The 14634-nt window shown below is 44.1% G+C and overlaps 1 long non-coding RNA gene across 1 annotated transcript in view; it reads right to left on the reverse strand.

Moving 5' to 3' along the window:
- The window catches only part of LOC113748380 (uncharacterized), a 29483-nt gene that overhangs the window by 12745 nt on the left and 2104 nt on the right, over positions 1 to 14634 (reverse strand). Inside the window, exon 2 of the long non-coding RNA XR_003464314.1 lies at positions 9001 to 9198. This is a non-coding gene — a long non-coding RNA (uncharacterized LOC113748380). The remainder of the gene's footprint in view (positions 1 to 9000; positions 9199 to 14634) is intronic.

Below are 14634 nucleotides of genomic sequence, written 5' to 3' on the forward strand. Positions count from 1 at the left end.
CTGAAAGTCCTTCATTTTAAAGACATGAAGGTCAGTCCAGAACTTTAAACGTGTACTCTCTGATGAAGCTGGCTCCCATGAGGACCGCCCCAGGGATGGAAGACCAAGTTCATTACAGTTAAATAAATGCTTCACAGAGTTGACAAGTGACAGACACACCAGAATTTAATCCCTATGTCTTGGGAGAGAGAAACTTAGGAGTCACGATCAATGACCAACGCCTCGGTCACCCGGTCACGCCATTTCGCACTTTCCAACATCAGAAAAATCAGCCTTACCTGACTCAACATGCTACCAATCTCCTGATCCAGGCTGTGGTCATCTCTAGATTACTGTACCGCCCTCCTGACGGGCCTCCCAGCCTGCACAGTGAAACCCTTTCAGATGATCCAGAACGTGGCGGTCCGCCTGGTCTTCAATCAACCCAAAAGGTCACGTTATCCGCTGCTCATCGAGCACCACGGTCTACCTGTAGCAGCCCACATTAAATTCAGATCCCTAACGCTGACTACAAAGTAGTCTCGGTTCTTGAACGTCCTCATACAATCAAACAACAATAAAGGACAATCCAAACTTTTCTCGTCTGTTGTTCCCCGTTGGTGGAAAGTCCTACCAGTTCCTACCAGACCAGGGGCGTCCCTCCTGAAGACCTCCAGCTTTTCAGAGAGGACCTCCTCTCCTCCACTACCAACAACTGGACTAGATAAATCTATCCCCGTCTACAACTGGACCTCAAGTCTATGTGAGTAGGACTTGGATAAAATCATCAGTGTCAGAATTACTACAAAGAATCCACGACTGAGGGAGACCAACAAGAACTGCTCGGGCCAAGATCCACAAAGAATAAACATTAGACTAGTCAAGATCCATAAGACTCTGTGTGTTCAGTCAGCAGAGATAAAGTGCACAGGAGTCCAAGATGTCATACGCTGAAAGGTTTATTGAAGCTCGGCCAAGGAGGATGGAGGATTTATCAATGCACTTGTCCTGACATGAGGAAGAAGCCGTCCTCTCTGGATCGTCTGTGGTCCGACATTGTTATCTGACTCTGTAGAGGCGTCTACATTATGTACCTATCTGTTGTGGAGAAGAAGTCCGTCAGAAGTCATTACAGGGACCTCAGGATTTATGAGGACCCTGTGTTACCCCGATACGTGGCGCGCCAGAATAGAAAACCAATGAACCAAACTGATGAGAACACAGAGAAGGTGAACGGATCTACATGTGTGGTTCCCACGCTGAAGCATGGAAGAGGAGGTGTGATGGCATGGGGAGCTTTTCTGGTGATAGTTCAAGACATATTTAACCAGCATGGCTACCAAAGTATTCTTCTTGAACACGCCGCCCCATCTGGTTTGAGCTTATTGGGACTATCGTTTGTTTTTCAACAGGACAATGACCCCATGAACACATCTTCGGACTCTGTAAGGACTATATGACCAAGAAGGAGACTGATGGAGAGGTTTAGGTTGAGTTGTTAGCTGTATCTCTGGTGGTATAAGATATTAGTGTACTATAAAAGTGGAAACTTTGCCTATTAGGGAAACTAGTGAACTACTCTTACTTCGATGTCTAATCTAAAATGTATTCCCGGCTTCAAATGTGTTGGTTGGATGAAGAGCTGCTGCTACCTGGAGGTGAGGGCAGTGATCAAAGTGAGGCCCACTCATGCATCTATTTACTTGCCTTATTAATTCCACCTTAATCGTACCACGCACAGGATGCCAGCGGTACTCAGGTGGGGTAATTTTTTATCCAGGACAGGTTGAGCAGTTGTAATTATCACCTGCCTCCACACACATAGTTGGGGATGAGTTCACAGCTGGGACTTTGCTGAGACAACATTTATAGCATCTATATGTATCATGTAAATTCTAGTAACATCACATGAGCCATAGTGTGAAAATACAAATCTAGAGCAGCAGTCCGAGCAGGAATGTTGGTGTTTTAATATTAAAGCTTTGCAAACAGCCAATCTACTTTTATTTGTTTGTCAAATCAGCGTCTGAAGACACCGAGAGGTCAATCAGGACCGGATCCTTGTTTTTTTTGTTTTTTTAGGTCTATCCAAGCAGCAACTTCCATGGCTAAGAGCTAAAACCTGCAGTTCTTCAAACATCCACTTGAGTCTGGCTCCAGAAGTGAGTCAGTGTCCATAAGTCCCCATGTTAAAATGTCCAACATGTTTACAGCCTGTTGACATGGAAGCCCATGTCGACTGTTTGACATGGGCCTCCATGGCCAACCGGTACCATACAATATCCGACTTTCCAGCTTTAGAGCAACAGTTTGGAGAAGGCCCTTTTCTGTTTCAACATGTGTATCCCACTTTGTTGTTGGAGGACGGAGCCCTGATCTCAACCCTGTGACAGTAGCCTACTGAGGTGGTAAATCATCTCGGTAGGGCAACGTTATTCCCTGTTCCCTATGGGTTGTGCTTGAACTCCGCCTGGTTCTGTCGCCTGCTAATGGTGGATCAGCTATCTGTCCTTGAGGAAACTCTGTAAATCACAGAGAGTTGAAGCTGAGCGGCCTGAGAGGACCTCAGAGAGAAAAGCAGCAGATATACTGTGTATGAAATCTGATCCAGTTTCACCAAAATCACTGAATAGGCCATAGATGACTGTAGCAGCCCTACACATAGACTGTATCTGCATGGAGATGAAAGGTTCACCTATCAGCCACACCTTAGTCCACGACGACATCCACACACTATGACTAGTTTTTATTTGGCTCAAGCTGAATGGCACAGTTGGAAACGGTCCAGGCGGCCGCACTGAAAAACGCCACCGAATGTCCATTCTAGTGTTTGTGCTTCTATGGTCTGCTCACAGGGCTGCAGGGTTGGACGCCAGCAGGACAGACGGACGGACAGTGTGTGGGCACCAGCAGTATATGGAGGGAAGAGGCGAGTGATCGCCAGAATCCTTCCTGAACCAAACGGAGAACCAGATGTCGAGGAGCAAAGCTCAGTGGAGCGAGCCGAGGGGATGAATGATTTCATAACCCCAACAACAGTGAACGTGTAGGGAATCATGTAGCAGGATGGAGACCTTATCATTCACCAGAAAGGATTTTATAATGAAAAGACATAATGTATCATTTTTGTATCTAATGGTGAAGATGTGCAACCAACTGAATACCCTTCACAATGCTTTTAAAGCAACACTGTTGATGCTACACTGACTTTTGTACGTCTAAAACACACCACCAACTATTTCACTGATTTTGGTGAAACTGGATCATATTTTATGGAGAATATGTGAGGAACGCTGACGGGGAGCAGAGCCAGTGTCGTGCCAGAACCGGAGCTACACATTAAAATGCTACTATGCCACACAATAGCACTGGGGGAGTGTTATTGTTTGTGCCACAGGTGTTTTTTGACCACCGGGAAGAAGAAGAGGAGGTTTACAGGCCGGAGCCGGCGTCGTGCCGCTGTATTGAAGGGGTATGACTATAAACAGACCATTTGCAGTTGCTGAGAACTGCACAGGCGTCACACGGAAAAAATACTTTCTAGTGAAGTTGCATGCAGCCACATCTGTTTAGAGAAACTGTGTCACCGTCACTCTGGATAATCTGCAGACATTATCGTGAACAGATTTCCTATGAAAACTATTAACAGCAAGGTCTGTGGATTATCCAGAGTGATGGGGACACTTTATTTGGAAATACGTGACCCCGTTGAATGCTGCAACTTCACTTTTTTTTAACGCCATGGACACCACAAATGCAATTCCTCTCACCTCCATTGTGTTGTGGAGGACGCAGATATCTGAAAACCTCTGCGTATAAAACCAGAATACGCTCGAAGCTATCGTCCTCTTGTTGTTGCTTCCTCAGTAACAGCTGAGGGGAATTTACAGAGGTGATATATAAACACACATTTTGTTTTTAGCTCGACAGATTATGATTCTACGGAAGCCCTAAGTGGTCAGACAGAGTTTTCTCGTGATAAGGAGTTTGTTTATGTCATTATAACATTAACTTCTCGAGATGTCGAAGCTTTGGTTTCTCGAGATAACGACATAATTAATTCGAGATCTGGTGAAAACAAAAGGATAGTCTGGTATATTAAACGTCCAAGTGTGTAGAATTTAGTGGTGAAGTTCCAGATTGCGGCCCACTGAATACCTCTCACCTCACCCTCTCATTTCAAACAGAAAGAAAAGAAATCATAGTGGCCGTGAAACTTGTCTGTTCTGGGCTGCTGAGGTTCAAAATGTTAGAAAATGGTGATTATACACTAATAAAAACATAGTTATGAATGTTACATTCCATTTCAGTGAATAGATCCCCTTAAATGTTACACACTGGACCTTTAAATGGTTGCAACTGCAACATTGTCTTGCTCCTCTGACATTGCTACAATGAATAGTTTAATATATTAGACTATCCATTTGTTTTCTTAAGATCTCAGATTAATTATGGCATTACCTCAGGAAAACAAAGTTTAGTTTTCTCAAGATCTCGACAAAATTACATTAAAGTTATCTTCAGGATAACATTTATTATTTCGATATAAAGATCATGAGAAAACAGAGAAAAATGTTTGACCGCTTAGGACACGGCGGGTTATTATCTTCAATCTGTGCAAAAGCAGAAATGAGTTTTTAGTTTTCATGAATAACAACTCATCCTGTTTCCACACATTACATGTTGCACCCTGGGTGTGCCATCCTCCATTTTGATAGACGTCCTCCATTAGTGACCACAGCGCAGACATTCAATAACCAATATGTCAGCAGCAGCATTGACTCTAACACATCATGACACGTCTGAACATGAACATGCCGCGCGTCACCCCAGGCATCCCGCTCGCTCTTTGTTGCAGCTGCTAACTCGTAGATGAACTGTTGAACGCTGCGTGCACGCTGAACCTCTTCGACAAAGATGTAATCGTACACATGCACAGGCGTGTGTGTGTGTGTGTGTGGAACATGCAGTTCCTTCGAGACCGACTGAAGACAATCACACAGGACAGCCAGCAGCCGGCCTGACTGCTCAAGGTGGATGGGCGACAGTAATAGATAATACACACATTGAGAGAAAATAGTAATGTGTGTGATGAAAGAACATGCTCAGATTCTTTACAGGTATAGTCACATTGACCAATGAGGGTGAGACTTATCTATAAAGTCACCAATCAAGCCGTATCAAGTGTTTTTGCTCATTAGAACGAGCTACGAGAACTGGTCCAATGAAAGTAAATGTAAAATATTTACATATCCCAAGCTGTAGATTTTTCCGGAGGTTTTCAAGTGAATATTTATATAATATGATTATATAATACATGTTTTAAATCCAGCCAACTGTACGCCGCGTGGTCTACGAAATTTACAAAAACTACGACCCTAAACAAACTGGTCGAACAGATGTCCGTCCACCATGATCTGCTCGAGGTTTCTGCTTCTTAAAGGAAGTTTTTCCTCGCCACTGCCGCCAAGTGTTTGCTCACGGTGGGAACTGTTGGGTCTCCTTAATTAATATTATGAAGAGGACAGTCTACAGCTGCTCTATATGGAAAGTGTCATGAGATAAGTTCGGTTTAATTTAAAGATTTATGCATAAAACTGCACCTAACATGAACTTAAAGGAGCAGTGTGTAGGATCCAGCGGCGCCTAGTGGTGTAGTTGTGGGTTGCAAACCTCTCATATCACCTGCTTGACACCAACTACGAATAATATTGATAATATAATTACTACATTAGTCATTAGTCACTCAACCGGTCATGGCAGATCCATCCAACGTGATTCTGCCTCTTAAAGGAAGGTTTTCCTGCTCATTGTGGGACTTGTTGGGTCACTGTAGATAATATTATGAAGAGGACAGTCTAGACCTGCTCTATATGAAAAGAGTCATGAGATAACATCAATAGCCATTAGCCGTTAGATAGAGACACTGTCAGTCCTGTGCATATTTCCGTATTGACTCATAACAGTAGAGATTTCCATTACCAATGTAAGCTCCTTTCCTGAGCTTTCAACAGCATGTCACAGTCTTCAGTTTGCTCATTACATCACAGGACTTCAGTCACCGATAACAGGTAATACGAAAGCTCCAGAAAAAGTTAGACTAGACCTTTTTTTTCAAGGTTCAACTCTCTCTCTACAGACAATATATTATGCAGGTTTTCAATTGGTTTCAATCTGAAACGTCACCACTAGATGCCGCTTAATTCTACACACTCTGTTCTGATGTACGTAAAAACGTTGAAAGGGTGTTGGAATAGTCTCTTGGACGAGGTTGCCGCCACATTTTCAGCGCCACGGTCTGGCTTTGCTCCCACTTTCTGAATTCCCACAATCTGTTGTGATCTAAACAGATATTTAATCAGACGACAGACTCGTCCTGTTTGTTTAGTTACACGTTTGACCACATGATGAACTGGATTTGTTGGTTCTGGTTCGTTGTTTTGCTGGGATGAACATGTGAAACACTGGACTTGGACTGATTGACAGAATGGAACGGATGGGACGGAAAATGGCCAAAGATAAAATCCACACAGGTCGGATAAAGGACAGACCTGTGTGGCACGAAGGGGGTATGGTACGTTATGTAGGTAGATAGATAGGTAACAGTGGCTTCACGATCCTACGTACATGGTCTGCAGGAGGCTCTGTGGAACCGTGCAGCCAGCCTTGGGAGGGAAGTTCCAAAACAATCCAGGCCCCATCTAGCAGCGGGTATAAAAATACAAGAGACAAGATCTACTGTACTGGTGTTGGTGCATTGCAGGTGCAAAGGCAATCATAAGAACAGAATAATAAGAGGAGACTTCATGCAATAAAGCTATATAGAGCAAGCAGAAGGTATTAAAAGGACGGCCAAAAGACAAGGGAGAGAAAAGTTAACAATTAACAGAACAAGGTTATTCTGCGATGGAGTCCTCGTTATTAGATCTTACAATCACTTAAATAAAAAACAGGAAAGTATCTCTATGCAAGTCTTAAAAGCTGCATTAACGGACTTTTATTGGCTTCTTATAGCATCCACAATTGCAACAACACAGACTGTAATTTATAGAAATGACACCCAATAGACGCTGGCTAATTAGAGCAAAGATCCAACAGAACCATCTCAGCAAAGCGGAAATATATCAGCATGCAAAACACGGTAATGACAACACTGCTTTCTCCAGAAGCCCACTCGCAGTGCCAACCTCCATTGTTTAGCTGTTGAAAGTGCCAGTGGGTGGTTGGAAGGGAAGGAAAGGGAATGGAGGGGACGGTACTGAGAGTGGGATTTGGGGAGCAAAACAAAATCAATTATTCATGAGTTTCGATCAGCAACTGTATGAATCATAAAAACATCCTTTTGCCCCTTAAAGCCTCAATTATTGCCTCTTTAAGTCGAACTTATATAGGGGAAATATAAACTATGAAGTCAGGAGGTGCCGCAACACATCTTACGAACCTTTTTCCAACAAACCTGTTGGTGACTTGAGCTGTCACAGCTTTCAACATTCAGGAAAACGTTGGCGCTTTAATGGTGTGTTCACACGGGAAGCGAATGAAAGTTTTCACGCTATGCAGGTCAACGTAAAGACCAAGCGTCAACCTCCGCGGCTGGGAAATGAAGCCAACATGGAAGTGCCAAAAATTGTAATTCCTTGAGTGGCCGCCATAATGTCCAATGGTAAAACACCCAAATTGGAGACGCCTTCGGTGGGAACACACCATTAAGATTGTTTTCCACTTGGAAGTTGGCGGCTTGCTAAGTAGCGAGCCTAGATCACTAAGTTGAGTCCTGTACGTCACTTGTTGTGCTTTAGCTTTCTCTCTTTCCCGGTTCCACTTATGAAAAATGTACAGACTGCTAAAACTAATTGCACTATATTCAATAAGTAAATAATAGAGGAAGTGCTCATATCACAGATGGAAGTAAGGAACGGCGAACTGTGGGACTCTCTCTACTCCAATTTCGACAAAATATGTGCGCAGCCTTTAAATAATTTCTTTCACACTCATACTCGTTAAATATTTAGCCACTGCAGTCCAAAAAAATCTTTGATTCTCTGAAGACGTGACAAGGTGCGAGCTGTGACACGGCTTGTGTGGCTCTGTGTAGGAACAAAAGCTGGAGTCTGTTTGCTCTTTATAAATCTATTTATAAACCCAGAGCTGAGAAACAGACTCCTGCTCCCCGACGGGAAGGCTCGGCTCGGCTTCGATGGCCGATTCGTGCAGCACGATGAAGAAAAAAGGCACAAAAAAGTTTTATAGTTTGAATCTTGCAGAGAAATGATGCAAAAATGTGACATATTTCTGCTGATATTCAACCAACAGCCAAAGAAAAACAGTATTTTTAAAGGCTCGTTTCCAGCTTTATGCCATCGTGCATTACAGCCTCACTCCTTTTGTTGCCAGCAGAGCTCAGAAGAGCTCTAACACGATACCCTGCACCAAATCCAATCAACTTTTACGACTCCCACCTACTGTAGACTCATCACTCACTCACTCGCCTCGGTCTGCTGCAAAGCAAACATTTCTCTTGACACTTGACACTCAAAAAAAAGTGCAACTTCCAAACACATCAACCAAACTTTATTACATCACCGTGTTATACTACATGAAGGAGCGGTGCCGTGGTGTAAATGGCGCACTTTGTTTTCGTGCAGGAGGTGGAGGGGGGACGAGGGACGGGGGGTCCATAAATTCAACCTGTCGACATGCCTTATTCACGCCAATGCAGACGCCTGGTGACGGGAGTGAAGTAAAGTATAGAGCACAAAGCCTCAGCAGCAGTATTCACACACATTGTGCCAAAAATCCTGCCCTCATTTTAACATCCTCCTCCTCCTCCTCCTCCTCCTCCTCCACCCTTCCACCTCCTCCCAGCGTATGGGAGCTTAAATCTTACTTTCCTGGACAGATTAAGGACAACGCTCAGGTCAGCTTCACACAGACTTTCTTTTGGTTTGGGTCTGCACACATCCTCAAACACAAGCTGTCATATTATGAATCATGCTGCGGGCACGTAAAGCTTTACTGTACCTGCGGCGTAGAGCTTCAGAGCTTCAGAGCTTCTCCTGGTCGGTACAGTCTGGTCTTTGTGCGAGCGTCCCTCGGGCGACTGAAGGACTGGAGGAGTGAGCGACGGAGAGTGTTAGACCGAATGAGAGAGAGAGTGAGATGCAGAGTCGTCCTCTCTCTCTCTCTCTCTCTCTCTCTCTTTCTGTCTCCCTCCCCTTCCTGATGATAAACAGAGAGCACGTGGCTTCACCAGTGATGCAGCAACGAGGAGTGACAAAGAGAAGATGATGATGATGATGATGATGATGATGATGATGATGATGATGATGGAGAAATGGGGGCAAGTAGAGGAAAGTAAAGTGTTCATGTGTTCGTGTGTTTGCAGATTTTTAGAGCAAAAAGAGCAAAAAAATCAGCCAAATATAAAAAAAAAAGAAAAAATCCAAATATCAAATCTGAACGTCCAAATCAGCTCACACACACACACACACACCTTTTGCTCTTTCCTTTCCTCTTTCCTTTCCTCCCCTTTCCATTCCTTTCCTTTCTTTCCTTTTGCTCTTTCCTTTCCTTTCCTTTCCTTTTCTTTCCTCCCTTTTGCTCTTTCCTTTCCTCTTTCCTTTCCTCCCCTTTCCATTCCTTTCCTTTTGCTCTTTCCTTTCCTTTCCTCCCCTTTGCTCTTTCCTTTCCTCTTTCCTTTCCTTTTCTTTCCTCCCTTTTGCTCTTTCCTTTTTCTCTTTCCTTTCCTCCCCTTTCCATTCCTTTCCTTTCTTTCCTTTTGCTCTTTCCTTTCCTTTCCTTTCCTTTCCTTTCCTTTCCTTTCCTTTCCTTTCCTTTCCTCCCTTTTGCTCTTTCCTTTCCTCCCCTTTCCATTCCTTTCCTTTTGCTCTTTCTTTTCCTTTCCTCCCCTTTGCTCTTTCCTTTCCTCTTTCCTTTCCTCTTTCCTTTTTCCCCCTTTCCTTTCCTTTCTTTTCTTCCTTCCTTAATATATTCTTTCCTACAGACTGGACATGAACGACCTGGATAAAACTCATACATTAAACACGTCATCATCATATATATATATATATATAATTCACACGGCCTGAAGGAATCCAGGAGAGTCATGTTTGGTCATGATGATGTGATGACACAACAAACTTTAGGCGAGGTAACAGCTGATGTTTGAGGCTCTGTGACGGAGAGCCGGCACGACAGATCGGCTTTGTTTATCAGAGTGTTGATGGGAAGTTAATTCTGCCCCGTGGACACTCGGCCGGGCGAGTGGACAAACATCAACAAGGTCAGCGACACAAAACACTCGCCCACACTCTCTCCTTTTTCTCTTCTTAGCTTCCTCCGTCAGCGTCCTCTTCACTCTTCTCCTCTGCCATTATGTCCGGCTCTGGTCCAAATACTTGCTAAAGTTATCACTAGCAAAACACTATGAGTGGATACGTTATTTATAGCTTAACCAAATGAGCAGCTAACGCGATCCATGATGCATGTCCAGCTCCTGTTCTGGCACGACAGTCTCCAGCAAAATGTACCTATTTTTATTTTTAAAAATTGAGCTTAATTTTACATAAAAACCTGTGTGAAACTTGTTTTCTATGCAAAGTTTTTCGACCCTTGCATTCGTGTCGACGTCGACATCGATCTGTTGTCGGATGTTGTTCGTCTTTCTATCCGTTCACCCTGTTTGTCTCTTTTTTCTCATGGACAGTATGACCTACTTAGCAGACCACAGTCTGCCTGACTAGACAGCAGCTTCAAACTGACGGAGCGCCGTGCCAAAACAGTCTGCTGCCGCTATCGAACATGTCTTTATCTGCCGGCATTCAGCAATGACTCTGGAGTCTAATTCAATTTGAATGTATTAGACTTAAATAGACGTCTGACTCAACCTTTCATTAGATAAGCATACGCTGAGCATTTATTATGAATCAGAAGCAAAGTGTTTAAGGATTACATAACACGCAGCTTAGTGTTCACACATTTAGAGCCTCTTGCGACGAGATTTTCTGGGCTGAAATTAGTAACAGTGCGTTCTCCCGCCGTTCGTTTGTGGCCAGTTATCGTCGAGAATAAGATCAACATTTAATCCTGCGAGCAATGCGAAATTAGATACAAGATCCGTTTACAGAGCGTGAACAACTTCAGAAGGACACAGAGATGTCAGACGCTGTGATGACGCATCAGTCTGTGCTGCCATCTGACCTCGGCGTGTCATTGCTTTGAACTGCACCTCGCCTCCGACTCCAACTCCGCTCTGTCAAGATTCGCCGGGCAGCGAGACGATAGGTCATAATATGAACATAATAATTAGAAAGTATCAGACAAGGTGCCCTCGTGAATGTTTCACCTGTACCTGCTGAGACAAGTAAAAAAAAAAAAAGGTGATTCATTGGCAAATTATTCAGAAATATCAAGATGATTGATCGATTGGAGAATATTAATCCTCCAGCTGAGTGGTCGGCTTCTTAAAGAGGCTGTAATAATAATTTATCAGATAACAGTGTGAAAAATAATATCAATGAGAATATTCTCTCAACTCTACAGAGACACTGCAGTTCCTCTTGTTGTCCACTTGAGGCTGGTTCCAGAAGTGAGTCAGGCTCCATAAGTCCCCATGTCCAAATGTCCAACTTCACAGCAGAAATAAACATGTTTACAGCCTGGTACAAAAAACAGTTTTGGTCTCTGTAGCTAATTTCCCCGTTCATGACAACTGTACTGAGGGTGAATTTATATACAACTCACCTGTTCACATTATATTAAGGCTTAAAGTTATGCAGGATTAAGAGCGTGGACGCTTTGATTGACATGCAAGTGCCTTAGGTCCACCAGTGATCTACGTATTTGTCGATTTGCTGCTGGGGCCTCCTCTCTGGATCCGATTATCCGCTCGTATCACTTTCTATGCAGATGACACTCAGCTCTATCTATCATTTCCTGCAGTCTCTGCACGGATCTCTGAATACGTCTTGGACATATCTACATGTTTGAAAGCACACCACCTCCAGCTCCTCCCAGCCAAACCTACTATACATCATGACATCAACATCAAATCACCAGGGTAATGAGAAACTTGGGGGTCGTCTGATCACGTTCTTCAGAGAGGACCTCCTCTCCAACACTACCAACAACTGGACATGCTAAATCAACCCTCCTGTCGCACTGTACCATGATTGTTTCTCTTTTTTGTGAAAGTGTCTCCTAACTCCACTTTATTTACTTGCTCAGTCCTGTCCTGCACGTGGAGCTACATGCGAACAAGCTAAACTCAGTAAGACTGCAGCAACGCCGTCACCAGTGAGCCACCGTACAGCGAGACCGGAGACTTAACGAGACAGCCAATCTCTGCAATCTCCAAATGTGTCCATAATGTACCCTGCAAAAAATGACCTGGAGCGAAACACACCGAGTCCCCACGAGTTTACTGCAAATTGCTCTCGAGTATGACGTCAGCCGAATACATAAATTATGAGATACAATGAAAAAGTTTTCCTCTTTTAGAGAATTCAACCTTCCTCTGGAGGAAAGTGTGAGGCGAGATCTCTTCATAAACCTCCTGACAGCCGCCTGTGACGTGTGGAGTCATTTCAGACGTGTTGTTGACATGTGTCACAAACTTTTTAAGATCGAAGCTCGTGAAACTCGTCTCGGGTTTTAGCGGACGCTAAACCTGCGATGCGAGCAGGTCTGTGCGGGGCTCGAACCCTCGTTCCCTTCATGACCTCGACATGCTTTTCTTCACACAGAAACACAATGTGGATCTGGGGATTTAAAACTCAGCATGTGCCAGTCACAAAGCCAACACCAACCACCACCTCCATCCCCACATGTCCGTCCCTGAAGTCCATCCCCATTGATCCGGTCTTAAAAGCACTCACACTGTGCAGTAATGCCACAGAAACCCACAGGAGTGTTTTCTACTGCCAACACGCAGACTGACTGACCCCTGGGAGGGAGGACCGAGCTGCTGTTCCCATTATTATGACTCATCTGCCCGTTATGCTGCAAATTGGCCTCCGTAGATTTCTGTAAATGTGAGTGTGTGTTTGTGGGTAAGACACGGACACAGCACGGGGTAATTAAAGTGTGTGAGGGCGGGAGAAGTGAATGAGTTACGTGTTGTAAATACGGGGTAAAGTATGCAAGACATATGATACGAGATGTTTTATTTATTAAAAGACGACTTTAACAGTTAAAAAAAGGATTACAGATTCCTTCTTCCTGTCGCCTACACTACCCACAATGCAACTTGAGCACTAACAGTCTTGAGATCAGGTGCTTTACGTCAGTAGCAGCTACTATAAGTTGTAAACTACCGCTCAGTTTATTAGCCAGAGGCATTTTTGGACCAATGGGAAAAGGAGGTTTGAGGGGAATGTTGACAGGGAGCGGAACCAGTGTCGTGCCAGAACAGGAGCTGGACGATACATAAGTTAACATCAGCTTTGACTTTGGACTTTGGTATTGGACTCTATTGCACACTGTCCGTTAAGCAAAGGAGATTTGGACAACCAGAGCCGGACAACCTGAGCTCAGCAGCCTCTTTGGACATAATGGCAGAGGAGAAGAGAGTGAAGAGGACGTCAACGGAGGAAGGAGTGAGCGAGCAAGAAGCCGAAGAGTAAATGTGGGACTGACTTTTAGTGGTTGGTGAGAGCTTGGTGAAATAAAAGGCTGAAAGACAGACGCCGAGCTGGGCTGACTGCTGCTGGACCAGTCAGTGGTTAATGATAGTGGGGTTATGTTTCTGTTACTCATCCGTGTTATAAAAATGGACCTCTTTGAAATGTCACATGATAATACACCTGGTCTTAAACTGTATAAATTTTGCCAAACAGTGTCATCACTGAATCGCTTAACCTTTCCGACAAACCTCCCCGTGCCACCTGAGCCGACGGCGGGCACCTCGGGGTGCCGTCTGAGGAAACAACTGTTGAAAAGTGGATGAACTGTTCCTCCAGTTTAAAACTGTTTCCTTTGAGCTACAGGAAACAGCTGATGATTTCATATTTGAAGGTATGTGGAGAAAAATTCTGATGAAAGTTTACTCAGTGTTATTGTAGATTTCTATTGTTTCCGGGCAGTGACAGCGTCTGAGCTGTGATAGATCTGTCGACATTGCAAACTCAGTGCCTTCCATGATTTGAGCTTCTCATCCATAAAGCTGCTGAACGCTCCGCTGTTCCATTTAAAACGTCTGCTGCAGCCAGAAACATCCCTGCAGAGAGTGATGAACCAAGACAGTGAGTTTACGAGCCCATCTGTCCTCTGTCCTCCAGTGTCTGTCCAACACTGACACAAAGTCGTGTTTTCAGTGTTTTCAGGTGTTCTTCGTGGTATTGTAGAGTTTGTCATTTCCTGATAAACCATAAAAAGTTGCTGATGACGTCATCCTGTACTCGGGGAACGGCGTGTGCTATTTTTACGTCCAATAAAAACGCTTGCACTCGTCTGGCGCCACCGGAGCCGAGTGCTTCCTGTTTGATTCAGTCTATGAGTGACTGTTAGCCGGGCCTCACTGATTACTGTGCAAAAGAACTTTATGACTTTATTCAGTGATTCTGGTGGAACTGGATCAGATTATACTGTCCTACTGCTGCCAACTGTAGCTGCTGTTAGCTCAGTTTGTTAGCTGCTGTTAGCTAATGTTAGCTCAGT

Source organism: Larimichthys crocea, chromosome XX, assembly GCF_000972845.2.
Source record: "Larimichthys crocea isolate SSNF chromosome XX, L_crocea_2.0, whole genome shotgun sequence".
Taxonomy (NCBI): domain Eukaryota; kingdom Metazoa; phylum Chordata; class Actinopteri; family Sciaenidae; genus Larimichthys; species Larimichthys crocea.